At 38.0% G+C, this 24,628-nt stretch overlaps 1 protein-coding gene and 1 pseudogene across 5 annotated transcripts in view; one reads left to right on the forward strand and one right to left on the reverse strand.

The window, feature by feature from the left end:
* The window catches only part of EDIL3 (EGF like repeats and discoidin domains 3), a 450,915-nt gene that overhangs the window by 365,349 nt on the left and 60,938 nt on the right, over positions 1–24,628 (reverse strand). The gene's annotated exons all lie outside the window — the stretch shown is intronic.
* LOC129037769 (small nucleolar RNA U3) lies at positions 14,376–14,461 on the forward strand (annotated as a pseudogene).

Raw genomic sequence — 24,628 nt, forward strand, 5'->3', positions numbered from 1 at the left:
GTTCCACCTGGATACTGTAGGCTGGTCTTCTTATCTCAAGGCCCTTTAGCCTTAACGACACCTGCAAAGTGTCTTTTGACAAAGGAAATAACTATTTGCAGTTCCCTGCATTAGGAAAGATGTGCACATCTTTAAAAGACCATTATTCTGTCTACCACATCTACTATCATTTTGCAATCTTATCTATAAAAATGTTTAACAACACTGGATATGTTATATTCTCTGAAAAATTATTTTATTTCCTAAGTCAAACATCTATAATATGTAATCAACTATGATGATATAGAAAGTGAAATGCATATTCAAACAAATAGCACAGAAATTCGTCCTTAAGAAATATTTGTTAGTTAAGAATGACTGTAAATAATAACTCAATTATATAAGTGTTTCCATTTATAATTGCCTCAAAACTACACTCTTAGGTAAACTGTATCGTCATACATAAACAAGGAAATAGACAAGGTTATGTAACATGATTAGAATCATAGAATTCTTAGATTGCAATGTTTATATACCATCAGGAAGTGGTAGAAGCTAAAGTAGACCTAGAATTTAGGTATGCTGACTCCAAGCCAATTATACATGCACACACAGACACACACACACACACACACACACACACGTCTCATAAAATATTTAAGAAATTGTATAGAATCAGCTGGGCACAGTGGCTGGCGCCTGTAATCCCAGCACTTTGGGTGGCTGAGGCGGGTGGATCACCTGAGGTCGAGAGTTCGAGACCAGCCTGACCAACATGGTGAAACCCCGTCTCTACTAAAAATACAAAATTAGCTGGTGTGGTGTCTCATGCCTGTAATCCCAGCTACTCGGGAGGCTGAGGCGGGAGAATCGCTTGAACCCTGGAGGCAGAGATTGCGGTGAGCCCATATCATGCCATTGCACTCCAGCCTGGGCAGCAAGAGCGAAATTCTGTCTCAAAAAAAAAGAAAGAAAGAAATGTACAGAATCATATGGAATCAGAAGTTAAAAAAAAAAAAAAGTCAAATGCAAACTCCTGAAGCAAAATGAATTCAACTGCATGTACTATAAAAGATAGTTATTATGACAGGACAAATTTTAGACTTGTCAATCTCAAAATAATCCTGTTAAATCAAGTCGTATGTAATAGAGTATATTCTTATTCTTTTAAGCCTTAGTATTTGCTTGCTATCATGGGCGAAATACAGAAATGGAATGGTCAGCTCCTTCTTGCTAAAGTATGTCAGCCTCCATCTTATTATATAATCACAATTATCTTTATTTGGTCAAAAGCCTGTCATACTTTTAGTAAAGAATGAAACTACGGCTTCACAGTATCATGCTGCAGGCCACTGTGACTCATGACTTTGGAAAGCAATCATTAATCAAATAAATTTAAAAAACAACGAGATTCAAGCACTTCTGTTTGTGATGAGTTTTGCTTCTTCTTTTAAGGAATATCTCGGCAATTCCTTAGAACTGACTGGTCCAAAGTAAATAGAAAAGAGGAAGATGAAAAAGAAATAGGAATTCTAAGTATTTCTTCACCTAGGTTCAGATGTTTATATTTTTGTGTGATTTTTTTTTCCTGACTAGAACTTCCAGAGTTTTCATCATATTATCAAAGTCCCGTGAGACACAGGAACTTAAAATCTATCTTGTGCTGACTATAAATTGTTGCAGAGGCCAACATTAAGATAATGTCAAAAACTGGTAAAAATATTTTTCTTTATAAAGAGTATTGACTATGTATATAGAAAGTATATCTTATACATATCTGTCTCAAAAATCAGTCATTTAATGCGATTATAAACCTTACTGGTAATGCCTTGAGAAAATTAGTATTATCACGGAGCTTTCAATTTATCCTTTTATCAGCTCCATTTTAATGTTTTATTGCTTTTTTTCTGCAGCTTACATTAGCACATTCATGACTAGGTATGCTTTTTTTAATTCACAATCTCAATTATTTTATTATTATTATTATTATTATTATTATTTTGAGACAGAGTCTCGCTCTGTCGCCTATGCCGGAGTGCAGTGGCACAATCTCGGCTCACCGCAAGCTCTGCCTCCTGGGTTCACGCCATTCTCCTGCCTCAGCCTCTCGAGTAGCTTGGACTACAGGCGCCCGCCACCATGCCCAGCTAATTTTTTGTATTTTTAGTACAGACGGGGTTTCACTGTGTTAGCGAGGATGGTCTCAATCTCCTGACCTCGTGATCCGCCTGCCTCGGCCTCCGAAAGTCCTGGGATTACAGGCGTGAGCCACTGCGTCCAGCCCCAATTATTTTATGTTAAACGGAACCCTTATAGCCTTACAAGGTTTGGCATGGGTTTATTCTCTTCATTTCTCAAAAATGTCCATGAAATGTTATTTCCCAAAGTACTTCCTGTATCATCTATCTCTATTAAATGTTTTCTTTCCAGATAGTATCATCGACTTACTTGCTGATGATTTGGGGCCCATGGAAACAATAGTAAAAACTAAAGTATTCAATCAAAGTAGAATGTGGAAAATCCTCAAAATCTATAGAGAAGACTGAGATCATCTAGCAGAAATACTCAGTAAAAATATTTCATTCATTGCTTCCTATGTGATTTGCATTGTCTTCATGATGCTTACAATTTAGTACAGAAGTTCCTAATCGAGTCAAAATCAGAGAGATAGGTAGCTTCTGTTCTAAAGAGAATCATTCCACCTTACTTGGGATCTCATTCCTTGCTGTATCTAGAACATATCTTTCAGCCATTGGTTCTATCCTTTGTGTAATATCAGAGTGGATCTGTACACTTGTCCTTTGTCCAAGTTGTCATTTTCCATTTTGTTTCAGTTATCTACTCTCTGCTTTCTTTCTTAGCTGTTTGGCCAGAATGCCCTCCACTCCGACTTCTTTTAACTATGTGTGATAGCTAAGAAATAGCTGTAGTATATTTGGAGTACTCTTTCTGTCACTTATGTTCTGGCTTCACAGTCATGACATCCTACTTGCCTGTAAAACACTAACAGAACTAGAGAACCGAGAGCTACCACTATACCTGCAAAGCTGACTGCACTACTCATCCTCCCCTTGCTTTCCTAACCTGCCTTCTAGCCATGCATAAACATGATAACAGCTTCTGAAGTACAGTACTGTAGACTTTTTTGTTTTTTCCGTTTTCCAAATTGTTAATCTGCCAACGTGCTGAATTACATTCATGGATTAGTCATTTACATGGATTAGTCATTCTGATTTCACGTGTACTAGTCTGCACTCCCCAGTGAATTTAGAGATTAAAAGCAATGTGGGCATATAGAAAACAGTCATTATATTATTATATTTTACATTTGTGTTGAATAATTTTTAATTTCAAAAGTTAATAGTTAAAAATTATAGTGAATTTTCTAACAGTACAGAACAGTATATACAACATTTTGAATTCCCTTTTATTCTTCCAGCTCTGTAATTTCACTTCCCAGAGGCATCAACTTGAACAGCGTGTGTGTGTGTGTGTGTGTGTGTGTGTGTGTGTGTACATGCGCACGCACACATGTGTCTATGAGTATTTGGGTTAAAGTGGATCATGCCATATATACTGTTTTACAGCTAACTTTTCCATTCTACAATATATTGTGAGAATCTTTCCATATCAATCCATATAAATTTCTAGTATTATTTTTAATGATTACAGAGTAATATACTCATTGGTGTGCACAAGCCACAATTTATTTAAACAATTTGCAACTTTAAATGGTTTTTGAGAAAGCTACTTACTATAATAGTAAATATATTAAGATACACAGAAGTAGATGGTATAGTAAATAATATAGCTCATCCTATATCCTATCTTCACCATTGAGTAACAGGAGTGTTTTCTAGGTGAAACCTAAACTGGTAACAAAATATCTGGTTTTAACATAATGTAACATGTCTGATTAAATTTTTTGGTATATGTGAATAGACTGACAAGAATATCAAGCTTAGAGTTTTCAACTCAAAGTCACCTAGGGTGCACCAAAATTGTGTGAGTTGGAGTATGGAGCTTTCTCAACGTGTTACAGAACATCTGGGGCATTTCTGTCATTTAGCTGACATGCATGACGGACCACAAAATGGTGAATGTCAGCTTGCATTTTGTACTTTTGAACAGGCAGCCTCTATTCCACTTCTCTTGCTTTAATGAAGTTGACACAAGAATTCCAGAGAAAAATGTTCTAGTTCTATGCATCCTGAATGAGTGTTTGAAGGTCGATTTTAGAACGTATTGTTACAAAGATCAATTGAGTATATGAGGTGAAATTATGTTTTGAATGTCATATAAAGGATCTGATGAATGATACATATTGTCTTGGCATAAGCCTAATCAAAATCCATTAATTGGTTTTACATATTTATGACTAAACCTTTGAAAAAGTTACTTAAAGGTGAACAAATCCAAGCAGACAAATATAACAATTGGATGCAAGCCAGGATATCTTGAGTAAGATGAAAACTTTCACTTTTTAAAATATAAAATGAAAGTCCTCACTTTATATGTGATGGCACCCTTTAGAACTATACAAAAAGCAAGGATCTCCCTCAATAAAAGTAAGTACAGTCTTCATCAATATAATCCCAGAGACAGGAAGATAGTTATTCTAATGTAATTTATTTAGCTAAAAGTAAACGTGAGGCTCTTGAGAGGGCAAACCACTGCATTAGATAGTGATTTGGAACATTTTTTGCAAACTAACAGAATAAAACCAACTTCAGTATAAGAAGGTAAATAAAATCTAGTAACCAAAGATAAAAATAAATCTAGAATTAACAAATCCAGGGCTTAAGCAGTAATTAAATAATCCAGATTTCACCCTTTTATGATAGAACAGGTACATTTAAATGCTATTAACACTTTTTTTAATTCCATTGATTTCTCCATGGATACGTGAACAAATATATTAACCATCTCCTTCCTCGCAAATGGTAAAACTGTTTCTTTGGACCACTGTGCAACTAGTTTCTGGGCCTACCATGTGTATCATTTGTTCCACAAAATTTAGTTCTAACCAGGTTTTGTGTAATCACTCCCAAAGGCTCATGTTAGTTCTATTGCCATTGGTCCCAGGAGCCTTTTTAGATATAGGCTGTAATCCACTAGCTAAATGAAGCAAGGTTTCTCTAAAGCTCTCAGCAGAGTTTGATTTGGTGCTATTGAGGGCTGCCAGCACGGTTTGAGAGGTGACAGTGTCCTGGCAGCCCTCACAGCCCTCGCTTGCTCTCGGCGCCTCCTCTGCCTGGGCTCCCACTTTGGCAGCACTTGAGGAGCCCTTCAGCCTGCTGCTGCACTGTGGGAGCCCCTTTCTGGGCTGGCCAAGGCTGGAGCTGGCTCCCTCAGCTTGCCGGGAGGTGTAGAGGGACAGGCGCGGGTGGGAACCGGTGCTGCGCGCAGTGCTTGCGGTCCAGCGCTAGTTCCGGGTGGGCGTGGACTTGGTGGGCCCGGTGGGCCCTGCACTCGGAGCAGCAGGCTGGCCCTGCCGCCCTGGGGAATGAGGGGCTTAGCACCCGGGCCAGTGGCTGCGGAGGGTGTACTGGGTCCCCAAGCAGTGCCGGCCCACTGGCGCTGCGCTCCATTTCTTGCTGGGCCTTAGTTGCCTTCCTGCTGGGCAGGGCTCGGGACCTGCAGCCTGCCATGCCTGAGCCTCCCACCTCCCCACCCCCCGTGGGCTCCTGTGCGGCCGAGTCTCCCCACTGAGCACTGCCCCCTGCTCCACAGCACCCAGTCCCATCGACCACCCAAGGGCTGAGGAGTGTAGGTGCACAGCGCGGGACTGGCAGGCAGCTCCACCTGCAGCCCCACTGCCGGATCCACTGGGTGAAGCCAGTTGGGCTCCTGAGTCTGGTGGGGAGGTGGAGAACCTTTATGTCTAGCTCAGGGATTGTAAATACACCAATCAGTACTCTGTATCTAGCTCAAGGTTTGTAAATACACCAATCAGCACCCTGTGTCTAGCTCAGGGTTTGTGAATGCACCAATCCCACATTCTGTATCTAGCTACTCTGGTGGGGCCTTGGAGAACCTTTATGTCTAGCTCAGGGATTGTAAACACACCAATCAGCGCCCTGTCAAAACAGACCACTGGGCTCTACCAATCAGCAGGATGTGGGTGGGGCCAGATAAGAGAATAAAAGCAGACTGCCGGAGCCAGCAGTGGCAACCTGCTCCACTTCCACACTGTGGAAGCTTTGTGCTTTCTCTCTTTGCAATAAATCTTGCTGCTGCTCACTCTTTGGGTCCCCACTGCCTTTATGAGCTGTAACACTCACCGCGAAGGTCTGCAGCTTCACTCTTGAGCCAGCGAGACCACGAACTCACCAGAAGGAGAAACTCCAAACACATCCGAACATCAGAAGGAACAGACTCTGGACACTGTGTAATACTCACCGCGTGGGTCCGCGGCTTCATTCTTGAAGTCAGTGAGACCAAGAACCCACCAATTCAGGACACACTATGTTGCACAATTCCAAGCTGTGAGTTCTCCTGTTTATCAGTTAAAAATTAACTTTAAGATACAGGCCAGGTGCGGTGGCTCACGCCTGTAATCCAGGCATTTTGGGAGGCCGAGACATGCGGATCACAAGATCAGGAGACAAAACCTTCCTAGCCAACATGGTGAAACCCCATCTCTATTAAAAATACAAAAAATTAGCCAGACGTGGTGGCACTTGCCTGTAATCCCAGCTACTTGGGAGGCTGAGGTAGGAGAATCGCTTGAACCCAGGAGGCAGAGGTTGCAGTGATCCAAAATCATGCCATTGCACTCCAGCCTGGGCGACAGAGCAAGACTTGGTCTTAAAAATAAATAAATAAATAAAATACACTTTCATGTCATGTCCCCCCAGATTCTCTGATCTACAAATGAACAAATTCCTGTTCAGTCTTAAGGAGATAAAAAAAAGTCTCTCCTTTAGGGATGAGGGTTCTATTCTGCCTAGGTTTCTAATTTTTTATGTAAAAGCATCAATGCATACTCAAGAAATTATCCTAGGAATAGTCATCAATGAGGCCTTCTAGCTATATTTTTTTTCCACTGTTGGTGGAGAAGTATTAGAATCAACTGTCAGGTAAGAAGGTCATTGGCTTAAGCACTGGCTTGAAATAGAGGAGACCAATCACAACTGCAACCAGCCTGAAAATGCATTTGGTATGTATTCCTTTGAAGTCATAACATTTGGTTAATTTTAGAAAAAGGAACAAATTGAGGTTTAATGTTCATAATATATTTTTAAAAGTAGGACACACTTTATTAATAATACCATACTGGTAAATATTATTGTTATAAATAATGATGATTTTTTTCCCACCTTCTGTGAACTAAATAGAATTTTCCTTGGGATCTGGGGTTAGGGCGAGTGGATGAATTCTATTCTACAGGCAAATTAACTGCCACTATTTCTTGACCGATACCGTTCAGATGGTATCAGTAAGTTTTAGAGCTTACCAGGTTTGTACTAAATCATGAGTCAAGTTTCAAACACAAATCAATTTCTAGTGAAAGCAATTCTGTCCCAGTGCCTCTGTTTTATTATTTTGTGATATGAAGATTGATAGCCAAAACTTTTAGAGTTGTAAAGCATGCCCCCTGAATAAGTCATTTCCTAAGATGATTTAATCAGCAGCTGTATCTTATGGAAAGTCACACTTCCCAAACTGAGCTGGTGATTATGCTTGTGCACAGGCTTTAAACCCCACCTTCACTCCTCACCAGCTATGTGACCTTAAACAAGCCATTTTGCCTCCCTGGGCCTTATATAAAGTGATCCATGTAAAATGCTTCACACAATACTTGATACACAGTGAGTACTCAATAAAACTTAACTATTATTCATATATTATTCCAGTATAATCAACTAACTACCAAGTGTCCATTTCTTGTGTACAAGGTGCTAGAGACACAAAAGACATAAATGATATTATCACAAAAGATATATGATCTAGTTAGGAAGGTACAATTGAAGAATGAACAGAAACGCAAGTGCACATCTGAAAATAAAAGATAAGTCATTCCAAAGTGAGTGACAGGAGAGAAGTAGGGTTAGTCAAAGAAGATTTCATGGAGTAAGTGAATCCAATCTGCATCTTGAGTTAAATGAAGACTGCAGGCTAATGAAAATTGGGGAAGAATGTTCTAGGCAAAGACAAATAAAAAAAGTCACAGTGAAGAAAATTAACAACATGGGATGAGGAAGTGTGGTGCTGAGGTAATGTAAATAAGAGAAAATAAAGATGCTCCACAAAAATAAAAGAAAATAAAGAGGCCCAACAGAAACAGAGAGGTCATTTGCAGGAATGTTATATAAGCTGCAGTAATTAGGAAAAAGAAACTAGACGACTGCTACAAAAATAAACAATAAAAATCAGTATAGTTTCTGGGAAAAGAAAAATAACTTGTCAAAAATTACATTTGAAACATTGCGCCAGCAACTGTAGGCTGCATACATTGGGTCAAGGAAATACCAGAAGCACAGAGGTGGCAGGTGAAGTTCTTCAAGCAAATGAACTCTCTCTGAGGGAGTTATTAGAGGAAATAAAAGCAGAGAGCAAGGCCAAACTTGATGAAAGTCCACAATTAGCTGCAGCCTGTACAAGAGAGATATAAAAAATACAGGAGGAGAAATGAGAAGAAGGGGCATAAGAAAGTATAGAAGAACGTCTGTTCTCTATTGCACAGAGCAATGAAAAATTTGAGAAGAATATGAATTAGAAGGAGGGGGAGGCAAATTTGGGTTCGAAAATAGTTATTAGGGTAAAAACTGAAATCAGAAGGGTAGCTTGATGCCAGATCGTGTAGAACTAGATCAGTGTAGGATTCCTGCATTGTCCTTTTACTCAATAAAAAATCTGAAGCAATCATGATTGGATCTATATTTTAGAGATATAATTCTGCCCAACAGTATAAAGAAAATAATGAGGACAAAGCAAGTTGAAGGCAGGGAGATATTTAAGGGATCACCTACAAAACTCAGTGTGAGAGAAGTGGACATAGGAAAGAAGAGAAGAGGAATTTAAGAAAAATCTGAGATGTAGAATCAATATGATCTAGTGGCTAACAGGTCCTCTTAATTGCTGGCCTTTATTACAAATAAATTCTCCAGTTTGGGCATAAAGAGGAAAGATTATAAAGCATTTGTTTTGAATATGCTGAGTGTGAATGGCCTGAAGGATATGCAAATAGGCAGGTACTAACTGGTATCTAGAATCTGGAAGAGAGAAGCAGTGATTGTTTGTAGGAAAGACTGTAAACCTTAAGGTGACATGTGCATATAAATATTCCTAATGTGTCTAGTTACCCAAATAAAGTATTTTCCTAGTCTGCTGTACAGCAGTTTAAAATAGTGATCATCTTAATTGTAATTGGCTTTTATATGATGGGTACATGCTGTCTGTTGTATTTCAAGTTAATTCAATTTCATTTGGAAAAATAGTTATTTCCTTGGCCATGCACAAAATTAAATTTAGTACTCTTTTTCAGGCAGTAATTTTTAGAAATATTAAAATAAAAGAGAGTAAATTATTAATTTATGATTCAATTTTATAAAACAAAAATCTACCTGAACAAGATGAGTCATAATGTTATGTGTAAAACTAAAAACATTTTTAAATAATATCATTTGTATAAAAAGATCAATTGGTCTGATAAATATTTGATTGTAATTTTTAAAATTTAAATTGGTTTCTTTTTATAGCAATATATTTTTCAAACAAAGATTCCTTAGGAGATTTAATACAAACTTATGATCACGGAAGTGGTGAAAATTCCATCACCAATCGCTCAGTTACTTCATTTTGGACCCATGACAAATAGTTAATTAGATTTTTACAGGATATATTAAACGATACTGTCAAATTTCTTTTCAAAGTTTATATAAAGATACAGAACTTAATACAGTATAATGTACTTACATTTCCTCTCATGAGCTGTGAGTCTGGTGCTACATATTGAGGACACAATTTTTAACTTTAAAGCTCAAACTCCTATGGCATAATTATGTTGAAGATTAGTATCTCATGACAGAATTTCCCCATTTATCCTCTCTTCTCCACAGAAATAAAACTTTTCTTTTTTTAATTAATTGTTGGGAGTTTTGTTTGTTTCTCAAGCCAACAATGCTATCTTTCTTTGGTAGTAATAAATGTTTTTCCTCTTTCTCTTAAACCTACAGTTTCACTCCATGTTATGACTGCTTCCCCTCAATTCCAGAGATGCCTTACAAATACCAAATAGAAAACTTCAGTTAAGAGAGAAGAATTTTCATGAAAAATTAATAACAATTCTGACAAAGCTACCACGCATTTTCAAATGATCCTCTAAAGTCATTCTCTTGACAAGGAAAATAACTGAACCTTGAAATCTACACATTCTTTTAGAAAATACTTTTTAGCTCAAAGTAACATTTAATAAATAGTTACTGTTACATAAAATGCTAATGATGACAGTGAGGTCAGATTAGAAATCTTCAGATTAATGAAGGTAATTTACCCAAAGTGCAAGAGAAAATAAAAATATTTTTACACGTGGGGGGAGGTTACCTTAGGGCAATGTTAAGTTTCGAGCCCTGCTGTCATTATGTTAAAATCATGTATTCTAAGAACAGTATGTTCCTTTTCCTTTTTGTTAAGACTGCAATTTTTAAGTCATTTAAATAATTCCCAGAAAAAAATAGTAATCTTAAAAATTAATTCTAGTACGCCCTAGATGACAGGCAAGTGTTGAAAAAAATAAATTTCTCATCTAAGCACTGAGTGACATGACCATCTGGAGCGCTAATTCTAAATCTTCTGAGATCACAATTAATTTTTCTTTATCCTTATACAAATAATTGCTGTGTCCTAAGGTCTTGCTCACCCATAGCCTCTGTCCTTGTAGATCATTTTTTAAAATAGACATACACACACCCCAGCCTCACTTTGGTTGAGTTATAACTTGCATACAGTAAAGTGCACAAGTCACGCCTATGGAGCTCCATGTGTACATATCTATGTACCCCTAGAGCCTCCTAGACTAAAACATAAGTCATTTCTCACACTCCACAAAGCTCTCCTGTGCTCTTACTCAGTCAAAAATCAACCCTTGAAGGTAACCACTTTCCTAGCTACCATCATCACAGATCACTTTTGCCTACTCCTGGATTTCACATGAATTGAATGTATTCTATCATGTCTGGTTTTTTTTTCCACCCAACATTATGTCCATGAGATTCATCAATATCTTTCGATGAAGTAGTTTTTCTTAATTTCTGTATTTTCTTGATGAATATGCCGATTTATTTACTCTTCTTGTGACTGATGGTCATTTGGTTGTTTCCAGTTTTTTAATATAAATAATGCCACTATAGACATTTTTTATAAGCAACTTATTTTTAATTGCTTAGTTTTAGGTTACATGTATGTTAGTTAGTGTGTTAACTTATATTAGCTTCAGAAGATAGTAACACACAGCTTCCCAACTGGTGGTACCAATGTACCCTCCCACTATTCAATGTATTTTCTATTTAGCATTTTAACACTCTCGGTAGAATGGATCCTTTTTGTAATTAAATTACAATTTTTGTCATCTTTATATGAAATAATCCCATCTTTACATAAAATAATCCATCAAAGTGCTCTTCTTTTAAGTTAGGGTGCCTCTCCTCAACAAATAAATGACTTAAATATAAACAGCAATTTTAGCATATAAGATGAAGAGTGGGAAATCCATAATTCAACATAATTATCAAATGTAATATTGGAATGTATTGAATAAATATATTGTTAAATGTAATTTTAAGAAATCTCAGAAAAGTGTTTTGAGTGGCATTCTGGTCCTGCCATAAAATTATGTAAGTTACTAATAGAAATGGTCTGGATTTTGTGACAGGGCCCACAATATTGAAAATACATACACATATTTAAATGCACAGTTAAAATTAAATAAGGGCAGATTCAAATTTCTTGTCACTATATAAAATACAGAAAATACCAAATAAAGATCTACACACTGCTGATCAGGTAAAAGACAGAACATGCCAATTTAAATTCAAATGGACCACTGCAGCTCCACATTACATTAAGGGGAAAAATAACCTAAGTCATCTTGCTATTATAGATGCAGAAAATTTTATACATAAGTAAAAGTTTCTTTAAGTTTATATGAAGACTATTGTTTTAACAAAAGCTTGATACAGCAAGTAAAGAGACTATGGCTTTGCTGAGAATCTGGGTCACAGAACATAAAACTCAGCCTGCTTCTAAAGTAAAGGGAAAGAGCAAATGTGCAATAATGTAGAACATGGACAGAATCCTGTAGCTACCATGTACTAGTGGTGTTAAGCTAGTCATTAAGTCTTCCTGATATTCCACTTATTTTCCTCTACAAAGGAATATAATATCTACCTAGAAGAGTATTGTAAGGTGGTAATTCCAAAGAGCCAGTAGACTACCTGGTAGATTTCAGTGGGCTTCAATTACACATCAGTCACCTGGAAAGCTTTTAAAAATCCCAATGCCCAGGCCATGTCTCCGACCAATTAAATCAGATTCTCTGTGGGTAGGACCCCACGTACCAGTACTTCTTAAAGCTCCCAGGTGATTCTGAATTTGCAGTCAAATTGTATATACTTAGAAGAGATCCACATACTAAAGGTATAAATAGAGAAGATAGGGCAGATGCCATTTAGTGGGGTGCAGTAGTGGAGAAAGAAATGCAAAACTGGCCAGGTGTGGTGGCTCACACCTGTAATCCCAGCAGCTTAAGAGGCCGAGACGGGCGGATCACCTGAAGTCAGGAGTTTGAGACAAGCCTCGCCAACATGGCGAAACCCCGTCTGTACTAAAAATATAAAAATTAGCCAGGTGTGGTGGCACCCACCTGTAATCCCAGCTACATGGGAGGCTAAGGCAGGAGAATTGCTTGAACCAGGGAGGTGGGGGTTGCATTGAGCCAAGGTTGTGCCATTGAAATCCAGCCTGGGTGACAACAGTGAGACTCCATCTCAAAAAAAGAAAAAAAGAAAGAAAAAGAAACATAAAACCACAGTGGGAATCAGGAGGCAGTCCATACTAGGACTTGGCTCAGATCATGGAGAAGGGGGTAGGAACAGCATGCAGTAACTCCAATGACAAATCTCTCCCATCATGACTTTGACTCACTCTGCTAGGTCTTTACAGTGTCAGAAACATCTGCTTTATCTTCATGCCCAATTTGCTTTATTCCTTTTCCTTTCTAATTTAGCATTTGACTTTCATAAAATGAATGCATGCAAAGGAAAGTCTATTTTAGGCTATGGAGAATCTTTTATTAATATAGATGTAGAGAAATATAAGTTAAAAGGTTTCCTAGATTTCATAAATTTCACCACGCTAAAATTATTAGGCCAATTTACCTTTGCAGGAAAGAACATCAATCTTCCTTCCAAAACACTTTAAAGATAAATTGTCATAATTTAATCCTTTCCATTATAGCTCCCCTGTTCTATTATGTGAAATATTTAAAATATAATTTTTCTAAACTGTCCCAAATAGAACATTATAGCCTATAAATTCTTACAAAGTCTTCAGGACAACAAACTTTAAATTCCATGCCTAAGTTAATAAATATGTATGCTTATTCAATTTTTTAATGAATAAATCCCAGGAATCAAATAAGTCTTAAGAAAACTATTATGCTAACCCTATTAAGTAGCCCCAAAACTATTTAAAATATAAATATTTTTTAAATTTTATTATTTTTATGGTAGTTGTAGGAATAGGGTAATAGGAAGCATAATGTGTGCTACGAAGTGTTCACAATACATGAATGCTTTTCTTTTGCAATTTTTTATTTTATTATCCTTCTAGTTTAACAGAAGTAACAGTGATGACTACAAAAATAAAAGACAAACTGATCTATTTCCAGTGAATTTTATGAACTAAGGCATGTAATACCCATGATCCAATTGAAAATACTCATTATGTTTCTCAATGATGGAGATAATTGCCTGGACTCAACTCTGCACTTTGCTGCTTAGCTTATGTATAAATGATTTGAAATGTCATCTATAAGCTACCTCAAAGCTCCTATAATTATGAAAGTTTTATAATCGTATCAGTTTAGAGCTAGAGCAAACCAGAGAAATCATGTAGCTCATTCAACTCTTAATTCCTCAGATGGAAAAACAGATTTAGGTAACCTAAATTTTCAATCATAACCAATTAGAGGTAGAGGAGATTAGCACCCAGGTCTCAGGCTTAGAAATCCAGTGGTTGTTTCTTACATTATAGCATGATACTTTCAGTCATGCTAAAATTTTTTAAAAAAAGATTTAACACCTCATTGATTTTAGTGTATCAGTGAAATTGAACAGATACATTGCTAATTAAAGGAATTTAATGTAATTAATATTTTTTAAAAAGTTGCCTGCAAGACTATACTTTCAGGGATCATTTCTATAGTTTATTACTAGGGAAGTTTCCCTGAATGTGTAGAGCACCAAAAACACTCTTCAGGATATTATCCAGAAGAATTTCCCCAACCTAGCAAGGCAGGCCAATATTCAAATTTAGGAAATACAGAGAACACCACAAAGATATTCCTCGAGAAGAGCAACCCCAACACACATAACCTTCAGATTCACCAAGGTTGAAATGAAGGAAAAAATGTTAAGGGCAGCCAGAAAGGAAGGTCAAGTTACCCACAAAGGGAAGCCCATCAGACTAACAGCGGATCTCTCAACAGAAACTCTACATGCCAGAAGAGAGTGGGGGCCAATATTCAACATTCTTAAAGAAAAGAATTTTCAACCCAGAATTTCATATCCAGCCAAAATAAGCTTCATAAGTGGAGGAGAAATAAAAGGCTTTACAGACAAGGAAATGCTGAGAGATTTTTTCACCCCCAGGCCTGCCCTACAAGAGCTCCTGAAGGAAACACTAAACATGAAAAGGTACAACCAGTACCATCCACTACAAAAACATGCCAAATTGTAATAACCATCGACACTATGAAGAAACTGCATCAACTAATGGGCAAAATAGCCAGCTAGCATCATAATGACAGGATCAAATTCACATATAACAATATTAACTTTAAATGTAAATGGGCTGAAAGCCCCAGTTAAAAGATACAGACAGGCAAACTGGATAAAGAGTCAAGACCCATCAGTGTGCTGTATTGAGGAGACCCATCTCACATGCAAAGACACACATAGGCTCAAAATTAAGGGATGGAGGAAGATCTACAAAGCAAATGAGAAGCAAAAAAAAGCAGGGGTTGCAATCCTAGTCTCAGATAAAACAGACTTTAAACCAACAAAGATCAAAAGAGACAAAGAAGGCCATTACATAATGGTAAAGTGATCAATGCAACAAAAAGAGCTAACTATCCTAAATATATATGCACCCCATACAGGAGTACCCAGATTCATAAAGCAAGTTCTTAGAGACCTACAAATAGACTTAGACTCCCACACAATAATAGTGGGAGACTTTAAGACCCCACTGTCAATATTAGACAGATCAATAAGACAGAAAATTAACAAGGATATCCAGAGCTTGAATTCAGCTCTGGACCAAGTGGACTTACTAGACATCTACAGAACTCTCCACCCTAAATCAACAGAATATACATTCTTCTCAGCACCACATCACACTTATTCTAAAATTGACCACATAATTGGAAGTAAAACACTCTTCACCAAATGTAAAAGAGCAGAAATCACAACAAACTGTCTCTCAGACCACAGTACAATCAGACTAGAACTCAGGATTAAGAAACTCACTCAAAACTACACAACTACATGGAAACTGAACAAACTGCTCCTGAATGACTATTGGGTAAATAATGAAATGCAGGCAGAAATAAAGATGTTCTTTGAAACCAATGAGAACAAAGACACAACATACCAGAATCTCTGGGACACATTTAAAGCAGTGTGTAGAGGGAAATTTATAGCACTAAATGCCCACAAGAGAAAGCAGGAAAGATCTAAAATTGACACCCTAACATCACAATTAAAAGAACTAGAGAAGCAAGAGCAAACAAATTCAAAAGCTAGCAGAAGACAAGAAATAACTAAGATCAGAGCAGAACTGAAGGAGATAGAGATACAAAAAACCCTTCAACAAATCAATGAATCCAGGAGCTGGTTTTTTGAAAAGATCAACAAAATAGATTGACTGCTAGCAAGACTAATAAAGAAGAAAAGAGAGAAGAATCAAATGGATGAAATAAAAAATGGTAAAGGGGATATTACCACTGATCCCACAGAAATACAAACTACCATCAGAGAATACTATAAACAGCTGTAAGCAAATAAACTAGAAAATCTAGAAGAAATGGATAAATTCCTCGACACATACACCCTCCCAAGACTAAACCAGGAAGAAGTCGAATCTCTGAATAGACCAATAACAGGTTCTAAAATTGAGGCAGTAATTAATAGCCTACCAACCAAGAAAAGTCCAGGACCAGATGGATTCACAGCCGAATTCTACCTGAGGTACAAAGAGGAGCTGGTACCATTCCTTCTGAAACTATTCCAATCAGTAGAAAAAGAGGGAATCCTCCCTAACTCATTTTATGAGGCCAGCATCATTCTGATACCAAAGGCTGGCAAAGACACAACAACAAAAATTTTAGGCCAATATCCCTGATGAACATCAATGCAAAAATCCTCAACAAAAATACTGGCAAACTGAATCCAGCAGCACATCAAAAAGCTTATCCACCATGATCAAGTCGGCTTCATCCCTGGGATGCAAGGCTGGTTCAACATATACAAATCAATAAACATAATCCATCACATAAACAGGGCCAATGACAAAAATCACATGATTATCCAATAGATGCAGAAAAGCCCTTTGACAAAATTCAACAGCCCTTCATGCTAAAAACTCTCAATACTAGGTATTGATAGAAAGTATCTCAAAATAAAAAGGCTATTTATGACAAACCCAAAGCCAATATCATACTGAATGGGCAAAAACTGGAAGCATTCCCTTTGAAAACTGGCACAAGACAAGGATGCCCTCTCTCACCACTCCTATTCAACATAGTTTTGGAAGTTCTGCTCAGGGTAATCAGGCAAGAGAAAGAAATAAAGAGTATTCAATTAGGAAAAGAATAAGTCAAATTGTCTCTGTTTGCAGATGACATGATTGTATATTTAGAAAACACCATCGTCTCAGCCCAAAATCTCCTTAAGCTAATAAGCAACCTCAGCAAAGTCTCGGGATAAAAAATCACTGTGCAAAAACCACAAACATTCCTATACAGCAATAACAGACAGAGAGCCAAACCATGAGTGAAGTACCATTCACAATTGCTACTAAGAAAATAAAATACCTAGGAATACAACTTACAAGGTATGTGAAGGACCTCTTCAAGGAGACTGCAAATGACTGCTCAAGGAAATAAAAGAAGACACAAACAAATGGAAGAATATTCCATGCTCATGGATAGGAAGAATCAATATCATGAAAATGGCCATACTGCCCAAATTAATTTATAGTTTCAGTGCTATCCCCATCAAGCTACCACAATTTTCCTCACAGAATTGGAAAAAACTACTTTGAATTTCATATGGAACCAAAAAAGAGCCTGCATAGCCAAGACAATCCTAAGCAAAAAGAACAAAGCTGGAGGCATCATGCTACCTGACTTCAAACTATACTACAAGGCACAGAGACCAAAACAGCAAGGTACTGGTACCAAAACAGATATATAGACCAATGGAACAGCACAGAGGCCTCAGAAAAAACACCACACATCTACAACCATCTGATCTTTGACAAACCTGACAAAAACAAGAAATGGGGAAAAGATTCCCTATTTAATAACTGGTGCTGGGAAAACTGGTTAGCCATATGCAGAAAGCTGAAACTGGACCCCTTCCTTACACTGTATGCAAAAATTAACTCAAGATGGATTAAAGATTTAAATGTAAGACCTAAAACCATAAAAACCCTAGAAGAAAACCTAGGCAATACCATTCAGGACATAGGCATGGGCAAACACTTCATGACTAAAACACCAAAAGCAACGGCAATGCCAAAATAGACAAATGGGACCTAATTAAACTAAAGAGCTTCTGCACAGGAAAATAAACTGTCAGCAAAGTGAACAGACAACCTACAGATTGGGTGAAAATTTTTGTAATCTATCCATCTGACAAAGGCTAATATCCAGAATCTACAAAGAGCTTAAACAAATTTACAAGAAGGAAACAAACAACCCCATCAAAAAATGAGCAAATGATATGAACAGACACTTCTCAAAAGAAGATATTTATGCAGCCAACAGACATATGAATAAATGCTCACCATCACTGGTCATTAGAGAAATGCAAATCAAAACCACAATGAGATTCTATCTCACACCAGTTGGAATGGTGATCATTAAAAAGTCAGGAAACAACAGATGCTGGAGAGGATGTGAAGAAATAGGAATGCTTTTACACTGTTGGTGGGAGTGTAAATTAGTTCAACCATTATGGAAGACAGTGTGGCAATTCCTAAAGGATCTAGAATTAGAAATACCATTTGACCCAGCAATCCCATCACTTAGTATATACCCAAAGGATTATAAATCATTCTACTATAAATGTGTCCGGAATTGGTGGGTTCTTGGTCTCACTGACTTCAAGAATGAAGCCGCAGACCCTCGCGGTGAGTGTTACAGCTCTTAAGGTGGTGCGTCTGGAGTTCGTTCCTTCTGATGTTTGGATTGCAGTTTCTTCCTTCTGGTGGGTTCCCTCCCGTTCTCGCTGGCTCAGGAGTGAAGCTGCATACCTTCGCGGTGAGTGTTACAGCTCTTAAGGAAGCGCGTCTGGAGTGTCTGGAGTTGTTTGTTCCTCCCCGTGGGCTCCTGGTCTTGCTGGCTTCAGGAGTGAAGCTGCAGACCTTCGCGGGTGAGTGTTACAGCTCATAAAAGCAGTGTGGACCCAAAGAGTGAGCAGTAGCAAGATTTATTGCAAAGAGAGAAAGAACAAAGCTTCCACAGTGTGGAAGGGGACCCCAGCGGGTTGCCACTGCTGGCTGGGGCCGCCTGCTTTTATTTTCTTATCTGGGCCCACCCACATCCTGCTGATTGATAGAGCCAAGTGGTCTGTTTTGACAGGGCACTGATTGGTGCGTTTACAATCCCTGAGCTAGACACAAAGGTTCTCCACCTCCCCACTAGATTAGCTAGATACAGAGTGTCCACACAAAAGTTCTCCAAGTCCCCACCAGAGTAGCTAGATACAGAGTGTCGATTGGTGCATTCACAAACCCTGAGCTAGACACAGGGTGCTGAGTGGTGCGTTTACAAACCTTGAGCTAGATACAGAGTGCCGATTGGTGTATTTACAATCCCTGAGCTAGACACAAACGTTCTCCAAGGCCCCACCAGAGTAGCTAGATACAGAGCGCGGATTGGTGCATTCATAAACCCTGAGCTAGACTCAGGGTGCTGATTGGTGTATTTACAATCTCTGAGCTAGACATAAAGGTTCTCCACGTCCCCACCAGACTCAGGAGCCCAGCTGTCTTCACCCAGTGGATCCCACACCAGGGCTGCAGGTGGAGCTGCCTGCCAGTCCCGCGCCATGCACCTACACTCCCTAGCCCTTGGGTGGTCGATGGGACTGGGTGCTGTGGAGCAGGGGGCCGTGCTCATCCGGGAGGCTCAGGCCGCACAGGAGCCCACGGAGGGGGTGGGAGGCTCAGGCATGGCGGGCTGCAGGTCCCGAGCCCCGCCCCGGGGGAAGGCAGCTAAGGCCCGGTGAGAAATCAAGCGCAGCGCCAGTGGGCTGGCACTGCTGGGGCACCCAGTACACCCTCCGCAGCCACTGGCCCCGGTGCTAAGCCCCTCATTGCCTGGGGCGGCAGGGCCAGCGGACTGCTCTGAGTGCGGGGCCCGCCGACTGCTCTGAGTGCGGGGCCCGCCAAGCCCACGCCCACCCGGAACTCCAGCTGGCACCAAGTGCCCTGCGCAGCCCCAGTTCCCGCTGGCAGCCTCTCCCTCCATGCCTCCCTACAAGCTGAGGGAGCTGGCTCCAGTCTTGGCCAGCCCAGAAAGGGGCTCCCACAGTGCAGCGGTGGGCTGAAGGGCTCCTCAAGTGCCGCCAAAGTGGGAGCCCAGGCAGAGGAGGCGCGGAGAGCGAGCGAGGGCTGTGAGGACTGCCAGCACGCTGTCACCTCTCATAAAGACACATTGCACACATATGTTTACTGCAGCACTGTTCACAATAGCAAAGTCTTGGAAGCAACTCAAATGTCCATCAATGATAGACTGGATAAAGAAAATGAGGTACATATATGCCACAGAATACCATGCAGCCATAAAAAAGGGTGAGTTCATGTCCCTTGCAGTGACATGGATGAAACCGGAAACCATCATTCTCAGCAAAATAACACAAGAAGAGAAAACCAAAAACCACATGTTTTCACTCATAAATGGGAGTTGAACAATGAAAACACATGGACACAGGGAGGGGAACATCACACACCAGGGCCTGTCAGCGGGGTGGGTGCCTGGGGGAGGGAAAGCATTAGGAGAAATACCTAATGTAAATGACGAGTTGATGGGTGCAGCAAACCAACACGGCACATGTATACCTATGTAACAAACCTGCACATTGTGCACATGTACACCAGAACTTAAAGTATAATAATAAAAAAAGAATACTGCAAACCCCTGCCCCCCAAAAAAAGTTGCCTGCAAGTCATTTTCTTGTAGGTTGAATCTCTTTTAAGTTCAGTAAAGTATACTGATTGACAGAAGTATTCTAAAGATGCTTTAGAAAAATACTTTGCTATTTACAATGTATTACTTAAATATATTTGATCCAGCAGCATTGGCATCACTAAAAGATTGTTAGAAAAGCTGAAAGTCAGGCTGCACCTGAAATCCAATTAAAAAGTATCTACATTTTAACGGCTTCTCAGAGTCCTGGGAAGCTGTATATTCACTCAAGTTTGAGAAGTATGGCAGCCAACTCCAGCCCATCCAAGGAAAGGGACATTAAATCCAATCTGGTCAGCAGGCCTCATTGATCAAACATGTCAGTTTGAGACCTGCACACTTAATGAAGATCTCATAGCTAATCTGAGGCTAAGTTAGAATTTAGGCATTCCAACTCTATACTACACCATGTTAGAGCATTCTGTGATACTTACTGCCTCAGAGCAAATCCGTTCCTCCATACAGATAGTAGAAGAAGGGAAAGCAATCTACACCTCAGACTGCTGCAACTGTTCTGGTTCCAAGCCATCTAATACTAAATATAGGACTAAAACAAACAAACAAAGGGCCTAGCTTTCTTCCACACAGGGATGCTAAAAGGAAGAAAAGTTAAGGCAGTTTATATATGCAATTGCAACATTTCTTGTGAGTGTAAGGTTTGCTGAAGATTTTGGTAGAGAATCTTTATCAATTTAAGAAAGAATTCCCTTTGATTTTACTTTGTGCTGAGAATTTTGGTTATAAATAATTACTTAATGCTATTAAATGATTTTCTGCAACTATTTTAGATATTTTTTCTTTTTAACATGTTAATATTGTGATCTGATTTTCAAAGTTTGAGCTACATTGTATTCATAAAATAAAATCATAGTGATATTTTCCTACATGTTTACCTTTTTATTTGTTCACTATTCCTTTGTACAGAATTTCCTAACATTATTTTTTTTTCTTCTGGAAATAAATAATTTAGAAGTTCCTCTGGTGTATATCTGTTGGTGTTGAATTATCTCAGCTTCTGTTATTTTGAAAATATCTTTCATTTGCCTTTATTTGTGAGGGGCAATTTTCCTGGATATAATTCCAGGATATAAGTACTCTAAGCTCTTGAAAAACACAAGTTAGTGTCTTCCATCTTCAATTGTTGCCATTAAAACGTTAGATGTAGAGCAGGATTCTGGGGAGACAGTGGAGTAGGAAGCATTAAGAAACTGTCTCTGTACTTAAACAACAAATGCACTCTCAGAATCTGTTTGATGGAACTATTTTGGAACTACTGAGTCTATGAAAGGCTTGCAAATTCTGGTAATGCATCGATGGTAAATTTCAGCTCTTGGCACAATAGCAGCTCCTCATTCTCAACCCTCATCCTTCTGACGGAAAAATATGCAGGGATTAGAAGAGCAGCTTGCACACAGCTTGTGGAAAGCAGGGTACCCTCAAAGCACCCTGTCCTCCAAATATTAGGAATCTGTGCTCCTGTCAGTGATTGCTGCTTCTGATCACAGAGGTGCAGAAAAATGATGGGCAGCCACTTTGTTGTACTTCTCCTCATTGTTGCCAATAAATTCCCCTGAGACAAAGTGACTTTCAGAATACTTAAAGGACCAGAGCATCATCCATCCATTCCTCATTTCTCATTTTTCTATTTTTCCCATTTTAGCAGCAAGACATAGAAGGACAGGACATTGAAAAGCAATTTCATACATAAAGAAAATTAGAAAGTGACCATGTATGCTGAGGAAAAGGCACAGATTCAGAAAAGACCTGAGAAGACCTTAAGTTTACACTTCCAAGTAATTCTCATTATAAAGACAGCATGAAAATTAAACAATAATAATGATATAATAATAATAATAATAAGCAAAACACCCTGAAAAGGGGGGAAATGTGATTTCCAAATTTACTACATAATTAGATTCAAATGTCCAGTTTCAACAAACTTCACGAGATATTCAAAGAAGCAGAAAAATATGACCCACAAAAAAAAAAGAAAAAAGAAAAAAGCAACAGTAATTGACCCTGAAAAAGACCTAATGGCAGATATACTAGACAAAGACTAAGACAACTGCCTCATAGATCCTAAATGGCATCTTTAAGATATGGAGTCAAGAAAATAATTTATTTAAAAAATGGAAATATCAACAAGGAGATGGGAAATCTAAAAAGAACCAAAAATACATTCTAGAAATGAAAAGTACAATAACAGAAATGAAAAATTCATTAGAAGTATCCAATGGCAGAGTTAAGTAGGCAGATAAAAGAATCAGCAAAGTCAAGGAAAAGACAATGTAAATAAGTGAGTCTGAATAAAATTTTTAAAAAATTTAAGAAAGGTGAACAGAACCTATGAAACAGAGTCAAGCATATTAACTTACACATTGTGGAAATCTTAGAAGTAAAAGAAACCTAGATGAAGGCAGAAATAACATTTCAAGAAATAATGGCTGAATATTCCCCAAATTTGATAACAGACATGAATGTAAACATCCAAAAGGTCGATGAACTTCAATTACAATGAATTCAAAGAGAACAATTTCAAAACACATTAAAATAAAACTTTGAAAAGAAAAAGGCAAATAGAAAATTTTTAAGGCAGCAAAAAGCATTTCATCATGTACAAGGGATTCTCAATAAGATTGTCAGCAGATTTCTCATCAGAAACTATACAGACCAGAAGGCAGTGGGCAATATATTCAAAATGCTACAAGAAAAAAAATGTCAATCAAGAATCCTGTATCCTGCAACACTGTCTTCGAACCTAAAAGAAAAATTGACACATACCCAGATCAACAAAACCTGAGGGACCTCATTGGGACTAGACCTATAAAATCTATTATTTTAGCAATGGTTTGTAACTTTAATATTTGTTTCCACATAATTTAAGATATTAATACACTTTTTTAAATTATTAATGTAAAAGCTAGTATTATTGTAACTTTGGTTTGGAACTCAGCAGTTTGTTTTATACATAATTTAATAGAGTAATGCATTTAAAGAATTATCAGTATATGTTCTGGGGCACACAATATATTAAGATGTAATTTTGTGACATAAACAACTAAAGTGGTGATGACTACACTGTAAAGAAGCAGCTTTTGTTGATCAAAGTTAAGCTAGTATAACAACTTAGAGTACCATAAGTTTAGGACGTTAAAATGCAGCCCCCATAGTAACCAAAGAGAGTAGCTGTAGAATATACACATAAGGAAATGAGAAAGGAATTAAATGTTTCAATATAAAAAATCAACTATACAAAGAAGAAAATGTTAATGCAGGACATATGGGACAAAAGGTATAAGGTATAAAGGAAACAAACAGAAAAATTACAGAAATATATCCCTCTTTATTAGTAACCACTTTAAATGCAAATGGATTAAATCCTCTACTCAAAAAGCAGGGATTTGAAGAATGGGTTTTAACAAAATGTTCCAACTAAATGAGATCTTAGAAGATACTCACTTTAGTCCAAAGACACAAATAGATTGTAAGAAAAAGCGTGAAATAAGATAGTCCATGCACATTGTAACCAAAAGAGAGCAGAGGTGGATATACAAATATCAGATAAAATATACTTTAACTAAAAAAGGGCATAAGAGCCAAAAGTACATTAGATATCAATAAGTTTTCATAGAGGAAGAAAGTATAATAATTATAAACATTTGCAAACCAAATAACAGACCATCAAATACATAAAGCAAAAAACGACAGATTTGAAGGGAAAAATAGACAGTTCTACAATAATAGAGACTTCAGTACCCCATACTGAATAATAGATAGCACAACTAGACAGAATATTAGTAAAAAATCAGAGGACTTAATCAACAGAATACACCAAAAAGATCTAACAGACATATACAGAACATTCTACCCAACAGCAACAGCATGTACATTCTCCTCACATCCACATGGGACATTTTCAGGATAGACCATATGCTAAAACAAAAATCAAGT

The sequence above is a fragment of the Pongo pygmaeus genome, chromosome 4 (assembly GCF_028885625.2).
Source record: "Pongo pygmaeus isolate AG05252 chromosome 4, NHGRI_mPonPyg2-v2.0_pri, whole genome shotgun sequence".
In the NCBI taxonomy this organism is placed as follows: domain Eukaryota; kingdom Metazoa; phylum Chordata; class Mammalia; order Primates; family Hominidae; genus Pongo; species Pongo pygmaeus.